Source organism: Ceratotherium simum, chromosome 5 (assembly GCF_057802395.1).
Source record: "Ceratotherium simum simum isolate JZ-2026a chromosome 5, ASM5780239v1, whole genome shotgun sequence".
Taxonomy (NCBI): Eukaryota; Metazoa; Chordata; class Mammalia; order Perissodactyla; family Rhinocerotidae; genus Ceratotherium; species Ceratotherium simum.
Window position 1 is genome coordinate 30,209,164 of NC_141904.1, and position 22,928 is coordinate 30,232,091.

A 22,928-nucleotide genomic window follows, 5' to 3' on the forward strand; every position below is an offset into this window, starting at 1 on the left:
CCTGCTTTGGGAGACACACAAGATACTTTACATCTCACTGTGAAACAGAACCTTGCCATCATGAAATGTCCACACACTGTGTCCCCAGAGTTTAGAGCAATACCTGATGCAAAGGAGGAGCTCGCAAAAGAAGGAATGAATCAACTAATGACAATCATGCAGCCATGCACTGGGCATTGTTCCGACAGATGCTTTGTAGAGTGTGATTTACTAGGTCTAGAGTGCATCCACCTTATTTTATTTTTAGGTTAAAAATTAACTTTATTTTTCTAGATTATAAAGCTTACCAAAGAAAATAGAATATTTTAAAAAATATAAAGAAGCAGAAAGTCACTTAACATTTTGGCTTATTTCCTATCAATTTTTTCTATGCTCCATATATATTTGCACATGTATGTAAATATAAATATGTACATGTATGCATATACAAAATATCTATACATACACATATGTATGCATATATAATACATATACATTAGAGACAGTTATACTGTGTGTGTGTAAGACATATATAAATAGAAAGAGAGATTGATTGATTGAGAGTGTGTATTGTACATTTTTGTTTTGCATACTGGCTCCACAGTTTGTCGCCTTAGCATTGGACAAGTAACTTAACCTACTAATGTCTTCGTTTCATCTATAATATGGGGATAATGAAAATATCTGTTGTCAGAAAGATCAATTGAGTTTATATATAAAATGTTTAGAAAAGTATCTGGTACCAAGTTAATGTTTTACAAGTATTTGCTATGATTATACTTATGATCACTTACAGCAGTAAAAGATCCTTGTATTTAAACTTATGGCTGTGCAATATTCTTTGAATTGATGTAAATTACATTATAGCTATTCCATTTTTGGACATTCAATCATTTCTGATTTTTCTGTATTATATATAATGCTGCGATGGCCATCTTTGATCTCACTCCTCACAGCCTTTGCTTAGCTTTATTCCTCTTTGTTTTATAATTCTTCTTGAATTATTGTTCTGAGAGTAAAAGACTATAATGCAAGAAAAATAAAAACATACTATTGAAATGAAGTTCATTAGGAATAATTATAGGGTGTTTCATTTAGGAAGGAAAAGCAGAACAGACATGAGATATAGTCAGACCAGCTTGGCAGGGAAGGCTGTGGACTTGAGACCAAAGACAGGTTATTACTGTAGCACTAAAATTACAAAATGAAGTCTCCTATTAAATCAAAAGTAACACCAGTAACGATGAGGTGGTCTTCTCTCGTCTCTACTTTTGTCAGGTAGATATTAGCACTGGTGTACGCTTTTGTCACCTCCATAGATATTTCATATTATGACAGAAATAGTACAGCTAAATGTTTTAATGGATACAACTACCAGCCTCATTAATAGGTGCAACATTTATTTGGTACTATCTGTGTTTTAGGCACACATAGAAGCAGAAAATGAAGACAAACATCTTACCTTTAAGGGGCTCATGATTATTTATAGTAAAATGTGATCCGTGCTAGAAGAAGGGTATTTACTAAACAAAGTTTTAGGGAATAAGGGAATAAGGATCCACTCCTTGCCTGGGGGAAGATATGGAAGGATATACAGATGAAAAGGCTTATGAAAGTTACCTTCCATTTTCACTGATGGGGTCTATACTCCTGGATCCATATAGTTTGTAGAGGGTATGGTTGGGCAGCAGCTTCAGGCTGCCTTCTGGCCGTGAAATTAACCTGAGAAATCAGATTGGCCTCCTCTGAGCCTGGAGATCATGCCTGGTAGCATAAGATAGGCTTTGCTGTGATGACAAATAAACCCCAAATCTCTGTAGCTGAGCCTATAAAAAGTTTTCTTTCTCTCTCAAAGTCTAATGCAAGTTCCTCCACATGGAGCTTCAGGGATCTAAGCTTTCTCTGTCTTACGATGCCACTGTTTCAACATATCACAGCAGTAAGGGAAGAGAGAACGTGAAGGCTGCTTGTGATGTTTTTAACTTCAGGGCCCAGTATGATTATATCCTTCACAGCCATATTTTATTGGCCAGAATGCAGGCACTTGCCCCAACCTAATAGCATGAGACCCTGGAAAATATTTTCTTTCTGTATGTCCAAAAACAGAACAAGTAAATGGAATTGAGTGAAAACATAGTATTGTCACTTCCGCAGCATGACATTTAGATCCCCAAGAAACTGTCCGGCTCCCACTTGCGCCCAATAGTTAGCCTTTCCCAAATGTTGAGATGTAAAGGGTGACAACTGAAAAGTTTAAGTAAGTTAAGTAGCAGTCTTATGAGATTTATTAGCTGTGAAAATTAACTATTAAGTAGTATTTTTGAGTTTTATCTAATTCTATCAGTATGACTCTGAACAGTGATAGAGCAATTCTGTATACTTGATTATTTTGAGTTCTAATTCCCCGCTCCTGTTCTTTTCAGCTGCTTTTCCTATTCCGCCAATGGAAATTCCGTTCTGCTAGTCATTCGGGTCAAAATCTTGGAGTCATCCTTGATTCATTTCTTTTTTCTCATATCCTATATCAAGTTTCTAAGCAAATTCTGTTGGCCCTACTTTTGTAATATGTTCATCATCGAACCACTTCTCACTGCCTCTACTGCTACCAGTTAGTCCGGAACACTAGGTCCCTTGCATTACTGAAATAGTCTCCTGTCTCTCTGCTTCCACCCTTGCCTCACTGTTTCTACCCATGCCTCTATCAGTTATTTGTTACTGTGTAAGAAATTACCCCAAAACTTAGTGCTTTAAAACCAACATTTATCATCTCACTATTTCTGTGGATCAGGAATTCAGGAGCAGCTTAGCTGGTGGCTCTGCCACAGGGTCTCTCGTGAGGTCACAGTCAAGTTGTAGACCAGGACTGTAAGGCTTCTCTGTGGCTGGAGGATTGGCTTCCAAGATGACTCACTTAAATTGCTGGCAAGTTAGTGCTGGCTGAGAAAGTTAGTGCTGGTTGAGAAAGTTCCTGGCTACACGGGCCTCTCTAAAGGGCGGCCTAAGTGTCCTCACAACGTAGTGGCTGGTTCCCTGGAGTAAGATGGAAGCCACAATGTCTGTTATGACCAAGCCTTGGAAGTGACACACCATCATCTCCATAATTTTTTACGTGGGTCAGCCAAATTCATTTTGGGAGAGAACTACGCAAGAGTGTGAATACTTGAGGCAAGAAATATTGGGGCCATTTTGGAGGCTGGCCACTATGCTCCCTATGGTCTATTCTCTACTTAGCAGTTAAAGCAGCCTTTTTAAATATGTAAATCAGATTGTGTCATTTCTCTGTTAAAAACTTTTCAAAGCTTACCCATTTCCTTCCGCATAAAAGTCAAGGTTCTAGAAGGTCCCATATTATGTAGCCCATTACTTCCTCCCTAACTTCATCTCCCATTCTTTTCCCCTTTCTCATACACTGTAGCCACGTTGGCTTCCTTGTTGTTCCTAGAATAGGAAAATGGCAATCCCAGCTCAGGACTTTTGCACTCTCTGTCGCCTTTACCTGAAATGGTCTTCTTCCAGATAACCTAAGGGTTCACTTTCTCATTTCCTTTTGGTCTCTACTCCAATGTCATATTATCAGAAAAGGCTTTTCCCTACTACCTTATGAACTAGTCTCCCTCCAGCATACTCTCACCTTTGCTTTGCTTCATTTGTATTCATAGCACTTAAAAGCACTGATATTACAATTTGTCTAGCTCCCTAAAGTCAACCAAGCTTTATAGAAACAGACATTTTGTCCATTTTGTTCTCACTCTATCTCAGTACTTATAAGTATGCCTGGTATATTATACTTTGAACCATAAGAAATTGCCATATGATTTACCATATATTAGTTTAAGCAGATAAAATCTTGACTTTAAGCTCTCAAATAAAGAAAACCACAAATTTTGTAATTGAATCGCTGTGAAACTCCAACTTCTTTTGTGATATTGTTATATAAAAAAACTTTAAAAAGCACCTTTTTGGCATTCTTTTCTGGGTTCTAGTTTCAAAACACTAGAGTATATATTGCACAAGACTTTTAAAATTGCATATTTGGAAGTAAATTTGATGCCTGGTTTCTATTTTTAAAATGATGAGAGATACAAGATTAATACACAAAAGTCAATTGCTTTCCTACATACCAATGAACAATGAACAAGTGGAAATTGAATTTAAAAGCACAATACCATTTATATTAGCACCCCACCAAAAAGAAATGCTTAGGTATAAACCTAACAAAACATGTATAAGATCAGTATGAGGAAAGCTACAAAACTCTGAATGAAATTAAAAAAAGAACTAAATAAATGGAAAGAGATTCCATGTTCATAGATAGGAAGACTCAATTTTGTCAAGATTCAGTTTTTCCCAAGTTGATCTATAGATTCAATGCAGTCCTAATCAAGATTCCAAGAAGTTATTTTGGGACACTGATTTGAAAGTTTATATGGAGAGGCAAAAGACTCAGAATAGCCAACACAATATTGAAAGAGAAGAACAAAGTTGAGTGACTGATGCTACCCAACTTCAAGACCTACTATAAAGCTATGGTAATCAAGACAGTGTGCTATTGATGACAAAATAGACAGATCAACCAATGGAACAGAATAGAGAGCCCAGAAATAGACCCATCTAAATATAGTCAACTGATCTCTGACAAAGGAACAAAGGCAATTCAGTGGAGCAAAGATAGTCTTTTCAACAAGTGGTGCTGGAACAACTGGACATCCACATACAAAAAAATAAATCTAGACACAGACTTTATACCCTTCATAAAAATTAATTCAAAATGAATCATAGACTTAAACATAAAACACGAAACTATATAACTCCTAGAAGATAACATAGGAGAAAACCTTGATGACTTTGGGTATGGCCATGACTTTTTAAATACAACACCAAAGGTGCAATCCATGAAAAAACTAATCGATAAGCTGGACTGCATTAATATTGAAAACTTCTCTGTCAAAGGCAATGTCAAGAGAATGAGTAGACAAGCCACAGACTGGGAGAAAATATTTGCAAGAGACACACCTGATAAAGGACTGTTAAACAAAATACACTAAGAACTCTTAAAACTCATCAGTCAGAAAACAGACAACCCAGTTAAAAAATGGGCCAAAGCCTTTAACAGACCCCTCACCAAGGAAGATATACATATGGCATATAAGCAAAGGAAAAGATGCTCCATATCCTATGTCTTCAGAGAAATTCAAAATAAAACAACAGTGAGACAGCACTACACACCTATTAGAATGGCCAAAATCCAGAACACTGACAACACCAAATTCTGGCAAGAATGTAGAGCAACAGAAACTCTCATTCATTGCTGGTGGGAATGCAAAATGGTACAGCCATTTTGGAAGACAGTTTGGCAGTATCTTATGAAACTAAATATACTTTTACTACACAATCCAGCAATTACACTCCTTGTTATCTACCCAAAGGAGTTGAAAACTTACATCCATTCAAAAACCTGCACACAGACCTTTATAGCAGCTTTATTCACGATTGCCAAAACTTGGAAGCAATCAAGATGTCTTTCAGTAGGTGAGTGGAGAAGTAAACTGTGGCACATCCAGACAATGGAATATTATTCAGCACTTAAAAGAAATGAGCTATCAAGCATGAGAAGACATGGAGGAACCTTAAATGCATATCACTAAGTGAAAGAAGCCAATCTGAAAGTGCTACGTACATACATACTATTTGACCTTCTGGAAAAGGAAAAACTGGAGACAGTATAAACTTCAGTGGTTGCTGGGGTGTGGGAGTGGGGCAGGGATGAATAGGAAGAGCACGAAGGATTTTTAGGGCAGTGAAAAGACTGAGTATGATACTACGGTGATGAATACATGTCATTAAATATTTGTCCAAACCCATAGAATGCAGTGCCAAGAGTGAACCCTAAGGTAAACTGTACCCTCTGGGTGATTATGTGTCAGTGTAGGTTCATCAGTTGTAACCAACGCACCACTCTAGTGGGGAATGCTGGTGACGGAGGAGGCTATGCAAGTGTAGGGGCAGGAAGTATATGGGAAATCTCTGTATGTTCCTCTCAATTTTTCTGTGAGCCTAAAACTGCTCAAAAAAAAAAAAATCTTTAAAATGATGAGACAGAAACAAGTAATCATAAGAAAAGATTCAGTGTTTGATTACTTCTGGTTTAATCAAGACCTGTTACAGAAGGCCTTATGCATTAATCTCAGGCAATGAGGTAAAAAGTAATAGGTTTTGAACATGGATTTTTATTCCTCTCTATCTTCCTCTACTTGAGACCACTCTTACTCCAGAGTCAGGCATTATGCCTTAGAGTTCTGCTTTGAGTTTTTCTGTCTGAAATACTTATTTGATTTATAAATTCACTAAGTCTTGAGAACTTTTCATCAACTAAACTAAATGTCTTTATGTCCTAGAACTCCTTATGTGGAAGGAGAAGGTCAGTAATTTAATGTCCTCCAATGTAATATCTAGTAATAATCCATAGTATTTATGTACTCCTTTTGATTTTCCGCGTCTTCTGAATAAGAAAAAGCATGAATATTGCAAAGAATCCTAAGAGGAACTATGACTTTTAATCTGGAGTTTGATTTATAGTTCAAACTTTTAGCATCTGCCAAGCTCAAAAGATATAAGGCAAATGAAATGATGCTTAAGAAACTTGCAATAAAGCAAAAGGGCATGGGACCTGGATCTTCTGATTACTACAAATAGGAGGCAAAGGAAATTGCAACATTTGCCCTTTGATCTTACCCAAGTCAGTGGAAGTCGCTGAGGGGTACCTGATTAATAAAGGATGCTATTCTAAATGTGGGACTCAATGCTAGTTGCCAAAACCACACTCGTGTTTTTCTGAAAGTGGTGCATGCATTTGTTAGAAAACAAAAATGGGGGACAAAAGAAGGCCTTTGGAGTAGGATTCTCTTGATTGATTGGCAGGAGGGAAGTCCCCATTCACACTTTCCGTGGGTTCATTGCCGGCAACACCCTAGAACTGGTAGGCGTTCCATAGCATGAACCTCCAAGGAGTCCCTACCCCAACCCCACCATAGCTGACCTTCCTTCACCAGGTCTCTCTTACCTAGTTTCTAGGATTGTGAGTTTGGGATAAGCCTTCTTCCAGAAGGCTTGGAAGGGGGATGGGAAGTGTGCTGGTTTGCCTTGTTCTGTCTGGAAAAGGTCAGAGTGGAATGACTGTGGTGTCAGGGTTAAGGGAAGCAGTGGAAGGGAGACAAGCAGGAAGGAAAGGATAATTTAACTGAACCCAGTTTGAACCTTTAAGCAGTTCAGTTCAGGGACAGCACTGACGTCAAAGCTGTTTCTTATTTTATAAAAGCCAGGCTGTCTGATTCAAGGAGCCCCTCTTACCTTCCCCAGTCCAAAGCGCTGGGTCATGACCCTTTGGGGGATTGTTCTTTATAACCTTAGTTCAGGTAGAGGTTTTCCTAAGGTTGCTTACCACTTTCTTTCTCTTGTAAGATAGGGTTCTAATACTGAGGGCCAAAGGACAGAGGAAACTAAAGAAAACCTTAAGAATCACATTTGATTAGTTTTACATCCTTACTCCATCAGATTCTGTATCTTAAATAACATCTCTTCTACAGTCATTCCATGCCTTTTCCAAACTTACAGTAAACATTCCTTTCTCTCTGCTATTTAAACTAACACAACAAGAGTTTTGAAAATTAATTAACTCAGAATTGAAAGAATTGCTATGACAGTCAGTTTTATAGCTGTGTGCACAAAATTTTTAAAAACTATCTGTGTAATTATAATATACAATGAACCTGATATGTAAGTATATCAGGCTTGGAAAGTGTGATCTTTTACTCTACATGCAAACTTTTAATTATATAACAATATTTCCACCATTTTAAATATATGTCCACCACTGTATTTGACGTCTTTGTTTTTGGAGCAACAAATTATTGTAGGGATTCAGGTTCAACTAACATTAAAGAATCTTCCATCTGGTTGTGCTGAGGTGGGCATTTTCTTTTAACCCTTACACTATCTCTGTGAGGGAAGTTTATTATGTTGTATTCTTCTAGAAGGCCAAAATGGTACTCAAGGTTTTGTGATTTATCCGGAGTCACAATTCTTCTAGGGCCTACTCCCATGACACCCTTCACGAACCTTCCCTGATCCTTCTCTGGTCAGAATTAAATCACTCCTTCCTTTAAATGCACACGAAATACTGCTTGTGGCTCTGCTTGATAGTTATGCAACTCTGCCTTGTATTGTCTTTCTAACCATACCTGTCTCTCCAGACTTCTTTTTGTCTCCATGTGTGACCGTCAAGGGCAATACTTTGTATCCTTTTTGCTTCCTCCCCAAAGCCCAGCATGCATCATACCTGTTTAAAATAGTGACTCTGTTTTTTGAATTGAATGAAGTTAATCTATATCTATTCCAGTACTTTTTGTTAGTTCCTTCATTCACTAGGTATCTATTGAATGCTTATAATGTTGTGGGCTAGGTGCCAGTTATGTAGAGGTAAGTAAACCAGACAAATCCCTGTCTTCATGGAACATATAGCTTAGGGAAACAAGCAATAAAGAGAATAAACAAGTAAATTATAGTCATGTGCCACATAATGACAGTTTGGTCAATGACAGACTGCATATACAACAGTGGTCCCGTAAGATTAGTACTGTATAGACTAGGTGTGTAGTAGGCTATACCATCTAGGTTTGTGTAACTACACTCTATGATGTTTGCACGATGATGAAATCCCCTAACAACACATTTCTTAGAAGGTATCCCAGTCAGTGACTCATGACTATATGTAGTAGCAGATGGTCAGAAAAGATCTCACTGAGAAGGTAAAATTTGAACAAAACCTGAAGTAGGTGAGGGAGTAGACTGTGTATATATATCATTGATATTTTTTTTATTAATGTGAATTTAAAACATTTTTTTTAATGGTAAAGCCAAAGGTTGGGAGATTTCTCCTTCCATTTGTAGCTATATTTTGTTAATATTAGACTAGAAGGGACCTTAGGAATTATCTTGTCCTTCCTCCTGTTTCTCAATTTTATAGGTGAGGAAACTGAGACTCAAAGAGGTCAAGTGTACAATTTTCTTTACTTGGCCTTAGACTGACCAATGACATCTTAGCAGCCTACTGAAAATTCAATAGAGCAAGTCCAGGTGAGTCCTTAAGATCCAAGCCAGTCTTCCATCTAGCCATCCACTTATTCAGCAAGCTCTTATCCTACACCTATTCTGGAAATTATTGCTTCAAGCCTGAAAACAGTGTTGAAGAAACTGATGTGTGCTTGGTGGACTTTGTAATCCACATAGAAGACCAGTCCCATACCTAGGAATCAAGTCTGTCTAAGGCAAAATATAAGCAACAGTATGAATTCAAATGAAGAGCGTAATCACTAAGGTGTGGATCTGGTCAGAGGGGAGTCTTGATTTAGTACCTAGAGAAAAGAGGCACCATTTGGGGAGAGAGAAAGTCATTCATTCCAAGCGAAGGCCACAGGAGGCTGCAATGCTAATAGTGCAGGGAGGACTGACACCACCCACGCTGGATTGGAAATCCTGCGCTGAGAAATAGTGACAAATACTTCCAAGGTGACATACACATTTAACGTCAGTGGAGAAAATAGTAATTAAGCTTCATTTAGCTTCTGACTCGGACAGAGTAAATGTCTGCATGTGTCTGGATTGAATCTGCCCAGCTAAACACTGAGCATGAAATCAAAGGCACTTCAAAAGCGTCTTGATGTGTATGTTAAATATTCCAAGGTAATAATAACATCCTAAAATATTATTAATATGTAGGAAATCCACTTTGATTTTTAAAGCAGTTTCTTATAAGAAAGTGGTTCACAGATCTAGCTGACAAGCTGAATCACCTGGGAAGTGTTTAAAAAGCTATTCTTTGGTCCCACGCCCAGATGTTTTGATTCAGAAGGTCTTGAGTAGGGCAACAGAGTGAGTACTTTTAACAAGCTCCACGTGAATTCAGATAATCAGCCAGCTTCAGAAATGCCCTGTATTGGAGAGCTCAGATTGCACGGGAATGTTGGCTTCCTCCATCTACATGTTAGAAACTTGAATGATATACTGATTTCAATTTTAACTGTCTTATTATACACAAAAGGCCTGAAAAGGAAAATGTCCTATATCATTGCTTCTGCAGGTTGGCATATTTTGACTTTCTAATGAGGGATCTTCTAAATGTTGTTCGAGGTGATTTAGGGTAGTAGGAAAAATGAGACACTTTATCTTATTTCTAGAGGAAAAGTAATCTATACAAACAAAGTGATGTACAAAGTCTGTGCTAATAAAATGGGATAATTTGATTATTTTTGGCTTTATAATACATAAACAATATAGTGGGCACACCTGAAAAATGAGAATAAAATGGAATAAGGCCAATTCCATAGATCAAATAAGAAGTTGATTGTAAAGTGCTTGGTATAGTTTCTGGTATGTAGTTAGAATTCCTAAATAATAATAATAGCTGCTATTATTATTTGTTTAAGAATCTCCTTGATATCTTCCTCAGGTTGAAACCTGATTGGACTGGACATATAAAATAATTGGTGTATATTGAGGAAGGAAGGATGGGTGTGTGAAGTGTCTCAGCAAACTATTTCATCTGGCACAGACCATTTTACTATGGTGAAACTGATTAGTTCTGCTTAAGTCCTAGTCCCCTTGAATCAACGTAGACTTAGGCAGTGTGCTGCAAACACTATTGCCTTGAGGAAATGACCAAGTGGTTACATTAGATTAGGAGTCAAGTCGGGGTTTAAGAAAAACTTTGGCGCAAAGAGCAGAGTTTAGTTTTGTGTGAGAATCTGAGAACTATCTCAGATCCTTAGGTCAACCTGGGAACCACTTTCATTTCCCTGAAATGGCCCAGATGATAGATGCATTTGGTCCTATGTGGTTCCTTTAACCTGGCTGGCATGTACCTAGGCCACGTATGATGCCATTGTAGAGGTCTCCAGAACCTGCTTTTGGCTACACTGAATTCTTGCTGAACCATTGTCACAGTGTGTTCTATTTTACTCATTATTTCTGATCATCTCATCTTCTGACTTTGTGATTAGTTTTCCTGTTTCTATTGTTGCCCTGCCATGAAGACCTTCATGCTTGGTGCTGCTTCATGAGCCCTGACCTCTGACTTGGGTCCTTGACAGTGATTTGTCTTTATCTCATTGACAATATCAGAATCAACCATTCTGGGTAAACAAACACTCATCCAGTTCTAGGCTAGGATAATCAAGCACAATACAACCTGAAGATAGCCTTGCTAAATGGTGCTAATAGAGAGGGCTGGGGAAAAGAGGGATCAAATGCTGGCCAAACAGCGTTCTCTCTTACTCAGGCCTTCATGGTTCAGGTGGGGGGAACTGAGCTAGTTCCTCCTCTCTGCGCTGACAGAACCTGTCTGTTATTCGGGACTGTTTTGATTACATGGGATAAGAATACAACTAAAACTAACGTAAACATAAAAGGGAATATTCTGACACTAAAATTGAAAAATCCAGTATACTGTTATATTCGGGAATGGTTGTGTTCAGGTGCTTAAATAATGTCAAGCTTTCTCCCCCTCTCCCCCTCTCAGCTCTGGGTTGAGTGTTCTCAGGCGTGTTCTCTACTCATGTGACAAGATGGTAGCCACCACTTCTAGACTTATATTTTATTCCCTTATCAACTCAAGCAGAAACAAAACACTTTTTTCCTGGTTGTTGTATACTTAGGTCCTTGTATGGCATATTTTCCCACCCAAAATAGTCTCTGATTCCACATGCCCATTTGCAATATAATGTCTCTTCTCCCATCAAGAGATGGAGTCTATTTCCCTACCCCTGGAGACAAGGTTGGTCTTTTTCTGGTTTGGACCAATAGAATGTTCCAGAGTTGTGCTATGTCAGTTCTGGGCCCAGTTCTCAAAAGTTTTAGAAGCTTCTGCTTTCATTCTTTTTCTCCCTTGAACCTCCATGTAAGGAAATGAAGGCTATCCATGTGGAAAGAGAGGCCACCTGGAGGGAGAGGCCCTGGAAGATGAGAGAATGTGAACAGAATGGTCTCTGGGAAGAGAACTGAGTTTCCCCAGCTGACAGCCAGCACCAAAGCCCAAGTTATATGAAGGAATCTATTTTCGACCTTCCATTTGAGCCAAGATGCCAGCATGCAGCTGAATGAGTAAGTCCAGCCAATGCCACAGGGAGTAGAGCTAGTCCAACCCCACTAAGCCCTGCCCAAATTCCTGATCCACAGACTTGTGAACAATAAAATAGTTATCATTTTAAGTTATTAAGTTGTGGGATAGTTCGTTATACAGTAATAGAAGATGGGAATAGTCTTTTATTTTTACTGAGTTATAATTGACATATAACATTATATTGGTTTCAGGTATATAACACAATGATTCAGTATTTGTATGCACTGCAAAATGGTTACCACAATAAGTTTAGTTACCATTCATCGCCATATATAGTTACAAATTTTTTTCTCTTGTGATGAGAACTTTTAAAATTTGCTCTCCTAGTGACTTTCAAATATGCAGTACAGTCTATTAACTATAGTCACCATGCTGTCTATTACATCCCCATGACTTATTTATTTTATAACTGAAAGTTTGTACCTTTGACTCCTTTCACCCATTTAGCCCACCCTCCACCCACCTCTCCTCTGGCAACTGTCAATCTCTTCTGTATATCTATGAGCTTGGCTTTTTTGTTTGTTTTGTTTTGATTTGTTTGAGTATTTTTAGATTCCACATAAGTGAAATCATACGCTATTTGTCTTTCTCTTTCTGACTTACTTCACTTAGCATAGTGGCCTCAAGGTCCATTCATGTTGTTACAAATAGCAAGATCCCATTATTTTTTATGGCTGAGCAATATTCCTTTGTGTATATATATATATATATATATATACACCACATCTTGTTTATCCATTCTTCCATTGATGGACGCTTAGGTTGTTTCCATACCTTGGATATTGTAAATAATTCTGCAATGAACGTGAAAGTGCGTATATCTTTTCGAATTAGTGTTTTCGTTTTCTTCAGATAAATACCCAGAGGTAGAATTGCTGGATCCTATGGTAGTTCTATTTTTAATTTTTTGAGGAACCTCCATATTGTTTTTCCTAGCAGCTGTACCACTTTACATTCCCACCAACAGTGCATGAAGGTTCCCTTTTCTCCACATCCTCTCCAACAATTATTTCTTTTTGATGATACCATTCTAACAGGTATGAGGTGATATCTCATTGTGCTTTTGATTTGCATTTCCCTGATATTTAGTGATGCTGAGCATCTTTTCATGTGTCTATTGGCTGTCTGCACCTCTTCTTTGGAAAAATGTCTATCAGGTCCTCTGCCCATTTTTTAAATTGGATTGTTTGTTTTTTTGCTATTGAGTTGTATGAGTTCTTTCTATATTTTGGATATTAACCCCTTATTAGATATATGATTTGCAAATATTTTCTCCCATTCAGTAAGTTGCCTTTTCATTTTGTTGATGGTTTTCTTTGCTGTGCGGAAGCTTTTTAGTTTGATGTAGTCCCTGTTTATTTTTGCTTTTGGAGTCAGATCCAAAAAATCATTGCCAAGACCAAGCTGACCGCTTATGTTTTCTTCTAGGAGATTTATGGTTTCAGGTCTTACATTCAAGTTTTTAATCCTTTTGGAGTTAATTTTTGTGTATGGTGTAAGATAGTAGTCTAATTTCATTCTTTTGCATGTGGCTGTCCAGTCTTCCCGGCACCATTTATTGAAGAAACTGTCCTTTCCCCTTTGTATATTCTTGCCTTCTTTGTCATAAACTGATTGACCATATATGCTCGGGTTTATTTCTGTACTCTCTCTTCTGTTCCATTGATCTGTGTGTCTGTTTTTATGCCAATACTATACTGTTCTGATTACTATAGCTTTGTAATATTGTTTCAAATCAGAGAGCATGATACCTCCAGCTTTGTTCTTCTTTCTGAATATTGCTTTGGCTAGTCAGAATCTTTTGTGGTTCCATACAAATTTGGGGATTGTTTGTTCTATTTCTGTGAAAAAATCCATTGGAATTTTGATAGAGATTGCATTGAATATGTAGATTGCTTTGGGTAGCATAAACATTTTAACAATGTTAATTCTTCCAGTCCATGAGCACAGAATATTTTTCCATTTATTTGTGTCATCTTTAGTTTCTTTCATCAATGTCTTATAGTTTTCAGTGTACAGGTCTTTCCCCTCCTTGGTTAAATTTATTCCTAGGTATTTTATTCTTTTTGATGCAGTTGTAAATGGGATTGTTTTCTTAATTTCTCTGCTAGTTTGTTGTTAGTGTATAGAAATGTAATAGATTTTTGTATATTTATTTGGTATCCAGTAACTTTACTGTATTCGTTTATTAATTTTAATAGTTTTTTGGTGGAGTCTTTACAGTTTTCTATATATAAAATTATGTCATGCACAAATAGTGAAAGTTTACTTTTTCATTTCCAATTTGGATACTTTTTATTTTTCTTGCCTTATTGTTCTGGCTTCAATACTATGCTGAATAAGTGTGCCAAAGGTGGACATCCTTGTCTTGTTCCTGATTTTAGAGAAATAGCTTTCAGCTTTTCACTGTTGAGTATGATGTTATCTGTGGGCTTGTCATATATGGCCTTCATTATGTTGAGATATGTTCCCTCTATACCCACTTTGTTGACAGTTTTTATCAGAAGTGGATGTTGAATTTTGTCAAATGCTTTTTCTGCATCTATTGAGACTATCATACGATTTTTATCCTGCATTTTGTTAATGTGGTGTATCATATTGATTGATTTGTAGATGTTGAACCATCCTTACAACCCTGGAATAAATCCCAATTGATCATGGCATCGTATCCTTTTAATGTATTGTTGAATTTTGTGTGTTAATATTTTGTTGAGGATTTTTGCATCTATGTTCATCAAAGATACTGGCTTGTAATTTTCTTTTCTTGTGGTATCCTTTTCTAGTTTGCATGTCAGGAAAATACTAGATTGGTAAAATGAGTTTGGGAGGCATTCCTTCCTCTTCAATTTTTTGGAAGAGTTTGAGAGAGATTGGTATTAATTTTTCTTTGAACGTTTGGTAGAATTCACCAGTGAAGCCATCTGGTCTTGGATTTTTGTTTGTTGGGAGGTGTTTGATGAATGATTCAATCTACTTACTAGTAACCAGTTTATTCAGATTTTCTATCTCTTCATGATTCAGTCTTGGAAGGTTGTATAATTCTAGAAACTTATCTATTTCTTCTAGGTTGTCCAATTTTTTGGTGTATAATTTTGTATAGTAGTCTCTTATGATTCTTTGGATTTCTATGGTGTTAGTTATAAAGCTTTCTCTTTCATTTATGATTTCATTTGAGCCCTCTCTCTTTTGTTCTTGGTGAGTATAGCTAAAGGTTTGTCAATTTAGTTTATCTTTTCAGAGAACCAGTTCTTAGTTTCATTGATCTTCTCTTTTAGTCCCTATTTCATTTATTTTGGCTCTGCCTTTGTTATTTCCTTTCTCCTATCAACTTTGGGCTTTATTTGTTCTTCTTTATCCAGTTCCTTGAGGTGTAAAGTTAAATAGTTTGTCTCAAGATTTTTCTTACTTCCTGAGGTAGACCTGTGTCACTATGAATTTCTCTCTTAGAACTGCTTTTACTGCATCCCATAAATTTTGGTATGTTATGTTTCCATTTTCATTTGTCTCAGTGTATTTTTTGATTTCTCTTTTCATTTCTTCATTGACCCATTGGTTATTCAGTTGCGTGTTGTTTAATCTCCACATATTTGTCATGTTTTCAGTTTTCTTCTTGTAATTGATTTCTAGTTTGTGCTCAGAAAAGATGCTTCATATGATATCAATCTTCTTAAATTTATTAAGACTTGTTTTGTGGCCTAACCTATGATCTATCCTGGAGAATGTTCCACGTGTACTTGAGAACAATAAATATTCTGCTGTTTTTCAATGGAATGTTCTTTATATATCTATTAAGTCCATCTGGTCTAATATGTCATTTAAGGCTGATGCTTCCTGATTGATTTTCTGTCTGGATGATCTATCTGCGATGTAAGTGGCATATTAAAGTCCTCTATTATTATTGTATTGCTGTCTATCTCTCCCTTTAGGTCAGTTAATATTTGCTTTATAGATTTAGGTGCTCCTATGTTGGTTACATAAGTGTTTAAAAATATTATATCCTCTTGTTGGATTGACTCCTTTATCATTGTAATGTCCTTCTTTGTCTTTTATTACAGTCTTTGTGTTTTTTTTTTAAAGACTTTATTTATTTATTTTTCCCCCAAAGCCCCAGTAGATAGTTGTCTGTCATAGCTGCACATCCTTCTAGTTGCTGTATGTGGGACGCGGCCTCAGCATGGCTGGAGAAGCAGTGCATTGGTGCGCGCCTGGGATCCGAACCCAGGCCGCCAGCAGCGGAGCGCGCGCACTTAACCGCTAAGCCACGGGGCCGGCCCTACAGTCTTTGTTTTAAAGTCTATTTTGTCTGATATAAGTATAGCTACCCCAGCTTTCTTTTGGTTTCCATTTATATGGAAGATCTTTTTTAATCCCTCACATTCTGTGTGTGTCCTTACATCTGAAGTGAGTTTCTTGTAGACAGCACATAGATGAGTGTTTTTTCATTCATTCAACCACTCTATGTCTTTTGATTATAGAACTTAGTCCATTTACATTTAAAGTAATTTGATAGATATGTACTTATTGCCATTTTGTTAATTGTTTTCTGGCTGTGTTGTAGTTTCTCTCTGTTCCTTTCTTCTCTTCTCTCTTCCTTTGTGGTTTGATGACTTTCTTTAGTGTTATACTTGGATTCATTTTTCATTATCTTTTGTGCAGCTACTATATGTTTTTGCTTTGTGGTTACCATGAGGCTTACGTATAACAGCCTATATTTATAACTGTCTATTTTATGTTGATAACTTAAGTTTGAACAAATTCTAAAACTCTACATTTTTGCTCCCCCTCCCACCAAGTTTTAAGTTTTTGGTGTTAGACTGGAATAGTCTTGTACTCATTCCTGGAGGTGGAGGATGAGATCAACTCTACTAGAACTATATGCACTGAGAGTAGAGGCTGTGTGGCCCCAAGGTAATCTAGGATATTATCATAGGAATAATCATGCAGACAACCTTCTCAGATGTTCACCTCCCAATCTGCTTTGGTTACATTTCCCTAACTTTGTCTATACTACTGCTTCTATTTGTCTTTATGGAGCCTCTAGAGAATAAGACCATCTCTATCTCGTTTTTTACATTTCTCTATGAGTGAGACACATTTGGGGAAAGAGCATTGTTTATGTACTAACAGATTTGAAGTGCTTATAATCAGGACTTTTCCACATTTTGTGTTCTGTTGTCTTGAAAAATCTGGCTTTAAGAGTGTGCATATAAGCAGATGGCTTCACATATAGAGCATGCTAAAGAACTGAAGTTCTGAAGGAAAGAAAAAAATACCTGTTATGATGTGAAATTAACTCAAAAATTTCCATTAATCCTGACCACAGTACTTAACATTAAATCGAAAGACATAGGAGGTAATGAAAAATGCTACTAGATTGGGATCTGTTAAACACAAAGAATTTAACATTCATGGTTTGGCTTTTTTTAGTTTATTCCAAATTTCTTATTACAGCACGTTTCATGGAGAGGTGTGAGAAATACTTGGTTCTTCCCAGAAACTGAATCTTTCATGGAGAGAGAATATTATCTTTACAACTTGTTAAAGCAACTGTGAAATAAACTGAATTTTTTTTATCTTCAGAGTGGAAGGGCTGGTTGACACCCTCCCTCATTCATGTGTAAGAGATTTTTTTTTTTTTCCTGAACCAGGCATAATGGGAAACTCCTTAATAGGATCTGTCAATAATTCCAAATTGATATGAAGAATTTATCTACTGTAATGTTTAGACTTTGCCAACAAAATGAACCTGGTTCCCATAGTCTCCTTCTCGATGCAGTCTAAAATTTCTAAAAGCCATTTATTCCTTTCTACACTGTCGGTTATTTCAAGGAGAATTGTATTTTCTCTTTCTGGTCATAGATGAAATAGATTTAGTGCTTTTAGACTAAATGTACATGAACATGAACTGCAAGACATTTCAAAAATTCAATGGACCAGCACATAGAATGAGAACAAACAGAGGATTGTAAATATTGTAAATATTGACCAGCCCAAGCCTCTTTGACTTCCCATAAGTAAATCTAGCCAAATCATGTTGACTCCTCCCACCACAGCTCAAGCGACCCCAGTGGATTATTCTTTCAAATTTTACTTTAACTCTGTTTATATAAAAGCATTCTACAGAAACTTGGATTGTATTAATTTCTTAAATGATTTTCTCATAAGATCTTCAGATCTTTGGTAGAAGAATAGGTGCATGCTATTTGTTGGTTGAATGGATAAGTGGAGAAGTGTTTGGGGTTGGGCAAGGGCAAGTTCAGTCTAGGTGAGATAGGGGTCACCTACCTGTAGTACTTAATTTTTGGAAGTGCTAGTATTGTTGGATAATATGTAAAGCACACTGTACATACAAATTTGAATATGAAAGAAAGGAAAGAGGGGTCTGAGATTAAGATAGCTTGTGGATATTTTTATTTGTGCACATAAGTCTTTATACTGACTTATGTCCAAGGAAAGCTATTGGGGCATTTGGGTTAGAACAGTGTTTCTCAACCTCAACAGTATTGACATTTTAGATTAGAGAGTTCTTGTGGGAGGCCGCCCTGTGGATCGTAGGAGGCTTAGCAGCATCTCTGACCTTTTACCCGCTAAACTCCAGTAGTGCTCACTTCCCCCAATTGTGACAAGCAATAATGTTTTTGGATATCGACCAACTTCTGCTGGGGCAAGGTGGGAGAGGGGAATCATCCCAGGATGAGAACCGTTGGTTTGAAACATTCACAGATACCACACTTGGGGTTTTCAATCACCAGTCATGAAATATTCTAATTAGAACATCAATAAAAAATCATCACTTATCCTACAAGGCTGGACTCAGAAGAAAGTTAGTGCAGTGGGCACAATCATCTGACCACAGACTTAAGTGTGCTGGAAATATAACTTTATTTGGGGGGAATTTTACTTAATTTCTATTGTGATACCCCCTGGAGCCCCATTCCACTAGGGTGGCAGAAATTTAATCATGGTCAATGTAGTGTTTCTTTTTTTCAGAATATACCAAGCCTCGGGGCCATAGTGCCCAGGAATCAGGGGAGGAGTTCTAGCATCATTTGGCTATACTGGTATCCTTTGAGATGTCCATCATTCCATCTGGACCTCAGCCGGTGGTCTGTGTTGGTCAGTGCTAAATCATTCCTCTCCCCTATCCTCAAGTCTCCTCAAGATCTGGCTGCTCTCTCTGCTACTTCTATGTATTCTTGGACACAAGGAAGTCTTTCTGCTGCTCCTACACCATCTTGAGAGATTGGAAATTCCACAGGCTGTCTAAACAACTGGGAAGGTTGGGATAAAGGTGAATGTTGTCTAAGGTGGCCACAATTGAGGGCCATTTCTGTTTTACTAGAATCTTTTGGTTAAAGATGGACTTCCGTACTCTGTGATTTTTTTTTTTTTTTTGGTTAACATTGGGTTGTGTGTTGTGTTTTCACTTTGTAATCAGGCTCCATAGCAAGTGTCTTCAGTAAGTTACTATCTCTGTTCTCTTGAATGATGCCTAGTTTAGTTATTCTTAAGTCTGATCTATATGATTTCTTGTGCCTCAATCTTTTTCTCCTCCTCCCTCTTCCCTCTCCCTTTCTTCTTTCCCCCTCCCCACCTCCTCCTTCTCCCTTCTCTCCTTTCACCTCCTCCTGATCTTTCAACCTCTACCTTTTCCCCATCCCTCCCTCCCTTTTGACATTTTGTCTATATCCCAAATTACCTCTGTTAGAACTCCTATTCTGTGCCACCCCTCCTCTTCTTGATGGCGCTTACTAGTAACAAATACTGATAATAGCTAGCTAGATACTAGCATTTTATTTACATTATCTCATTAGATCCCTAACATCTCTGGGTTCTAAGAAACAGCGTCCATTGCAAAAGACCAAGACAGAAGTTGCAAGGATTCTCTGATCTAGCCTTAGAAGCCACACGGCATCACTTTCACTGCATTTTCTTAGTTACAAGTGAGTCACTAATGCCAGCCCAGGTTCAAGAAGAGGAGAGTTAGACTCCAAGTCTTGCTGGGGAGTGGCAGGGTCACCTTGCAGAAGAGCACATAAGATGAAGAGAGATTGTTGCCACCATCATTGGAAAATATAACTTGCCACATCCATGTTTGGATGCTGACCCTGTCATTCACTAGTTGACTGATTCCCCCCGCCCTGGCAGGACCTAAGCTCCCAAATCTCTAAAATGAGAGTTAACCTCAATTATGACTAATTTCTCTTCTTACTACTGATAAAAAGTTCTTGCTTCCACATAGACCCCACATATCCCAGGCTATGTCTTCCCAAAGTTTAAACAAGTCATTCATCATGTAAAAATAAAAGAGAGAGATGAAAGAAAAGAAAAATTCTGCCATTTTGATGAATCTACCATCAACACTAATTCAAATATAAAATTTAAAAGGAATCTGAAGGTCAGGGCTCCCCTAGAGCTTTGGCTTATCTGGATCATTTTTCTTATGATGTTCTAAGAAAGCAGTACACCTAATAACTATCTTGACTTCAGCTATTTGATTGATCAGGTACCTTTGTGTTTAAAGATGAATATCTATATGACAGGAGATAAGAAAGAAACAGGAAGACGGCTTGCTAATACTGTGTCGACTATAATTCTTTTTCTTTTAAGGTAGAATAAAAGGCACTTTTAATAAGTACTACTAAACTTAGTGCCTCTGAATCAGGGCCAATCACTTCCGTTTTAAGTGGAAGATCACAAAGAATAGTCTCAACCCTTCATATGTAGGTAGATTTGAAGTTTTAGAAGGCCTGTTTTTCAATGTTTAACTGGGTGGATGGCATAATTACTGCAAGCACAGATGTGTTGCAGGAGAACAAACATATTGTGCACACAGCATAGCAAATACAGTCGAATCATATTTCCTGCAACTGTAGGCCATGAGAAGTAGGTAAGTGCGTTGTTATAAAAAAAGGAACTATAATAATTCTTCCCATTCTGGGCTCTCACAAACTGGAATTCCATTTGTTGAACTGGTTATCACAGGCTGGAATCAAATATGGCAGTGGATGGGAAGACAGACAAGTCAGTTTAGAAAGATCGTTTTGGAAAATTGTCAAGAATTTTAGTATCTTGACAATATGCCTCAAAGTCTTAATAATTGAAGGGTATCTCCTTTATCACAACTGTTTCTCTTTGAAGACTGTCACTAATAATAGGCAATTGTTAAAAGACATTGAGTCCTGTATCTTGAAACCTGGGACATATGAGCAGATCACATTCATTTAAAAAGTTGAGGTGCTACTCTCTCATGTAGTTATAAAAGCCATTGTATGTGAAGTCAGAAAATTTGGAAAGCCTGGCTATAAGTCTGTGACTCACTCGCCTTGGGTAAGCACCGATTCTGCCCAGGCTGAAGTTTGCTAATATGTAAAACTCCATGATTCCTTCCAGCTCTTGAGTTCTACCCCCATTAAATTGTTCTAAAATAGCAAGTTTTCTTGGTGATTGATGTTATAACAGACTTTTACCAGCACTAGCACTGGGAGCACATATTTTTTTTTTTTTTATAATAATTTTATTTATTTATTTTCCCCCAAAGCCCCAGTAGATAGTTGTGTGTCATAGCTGCACATCCTTCTAGTTGCTGTATGCGGGACGCGGCCTCAGCATGGCCGGAGAAGCAGCGCGTCGGTGCGCGCCCGGGATCCGAACCCGGGCCGCCAGCAGCGGAGCGCGCGCACTCAACCGCTAAGCCACGGGGCCGGCCCTGGGAGCACATATTTTTAAACTCTTTTATTTCAGTCCTTCTTCCTCTTACCATCCTAGCTCAAGAGTTGATGCCATAAACCCATTTAAAAACCCAAAGACTTCAAATCAAACACGTTCACATTTATGATTGACTTACAAGTTCAGCCTATTTAAACCATGAATAGAAGGAAAAACAGAACTTGTTCCGGTACTGAGCTAGTTTTAAACTTAAATGGCTTCAACTGAGAGATGACTCTTGGGAAATCACCTTTTCCTTATAGCCGTGGAGTTCCCGTGTCATACCTCATTTAAACATTTCACTGTAGCATCCACTGAGCTGTACTGGGCAGAGAGAATTTTATGCCTAGTATTATTGAATGACTGTTATTTTTAAAAATGCCCTAAAAATATTGAATCAAATTTAGAACTACATTTGAGTATAATAGAAATCAAGAAATAAAAATAAGGCAAAAAAGCCATCAAAATTGTTATAGAAGCCCAAAAGGAAAAAATATAGAGAGAGTATGGTAAAGTATATGAAGGATAACATAGAGGGAAATAAGCCATGCAATTGTGGATGGGGCCAGGTAGGGACTGGCATATGAAATCCAGTTTGTGTATATGAGGATGCCAGTGATGCCAAATTCCCTTCACTTCTTTTTTTCATAGGTTTATAACCTTCTAAAAATAATTCTTTGTAGCTCAAGGTTCAGGAAGCTTAATTTGCATTAACACATGATGTGCTGTGAATGGGAATATCGGAACTCTTTATCTCTGCCTCTGAGAGGGAAGCATAGACAATAACCAAATCCTGTAATTCTCTCAAAAGACAGACAGGTAGGGCGTTCATTTCTATTCCTTTTGCTGCAGGGGGAGGGTGGAGGAGGCTGAGGCACAGCAGGATTATTCCCTTTTTTCTTAGGACGATCCCCAGCAAGGTACTCAAGGAGAATGACAGGATATTTTGGAAAGCAGTGTTATCTGGCTCAGGCTGACCCATGCTGAATGGCCTGAGCTTTAGTTGGCTCCAAGCTGTGAAGTATTTCATGGGGAACCTTGCTTCATAGGCAGCAGGGCAAAACTCAGA

General features: G+C 37.6%; 1 protein-coding gene across 7 annotated transcripts in view; it reads left to right on the forward strand.

Moving 5' to 3' along the window:
* RARB (retinoic acid receptor beta) overlaps nucleotides 1-22,928 on the forward strand; it is a 704,914-nt gene that overhangs the window by 156,478 nt on the left and 525,508 nt on the right. The window contains exons 3-4 of one of the 7 annotated variants that reach the window (XM_087430624.1): nucleotides 11,935-12,132; nucleotides 19,142-19,267. The exons of 4 other annotated variants lie outside the window; for them this stretch is intronic. The gene's annotated coding sequence lies outside the window, so the exon portion shown is untranslated. The remainder of the gene's footprint in view (nucleotides 1-11,934; nucleotides 12,133-19,141; nucleotides 19,268-22,928) is intronic. 2 more of the 7 variants (XM_087430626.1, XM_087430627.1) reach the window with 2 other exon arrangements.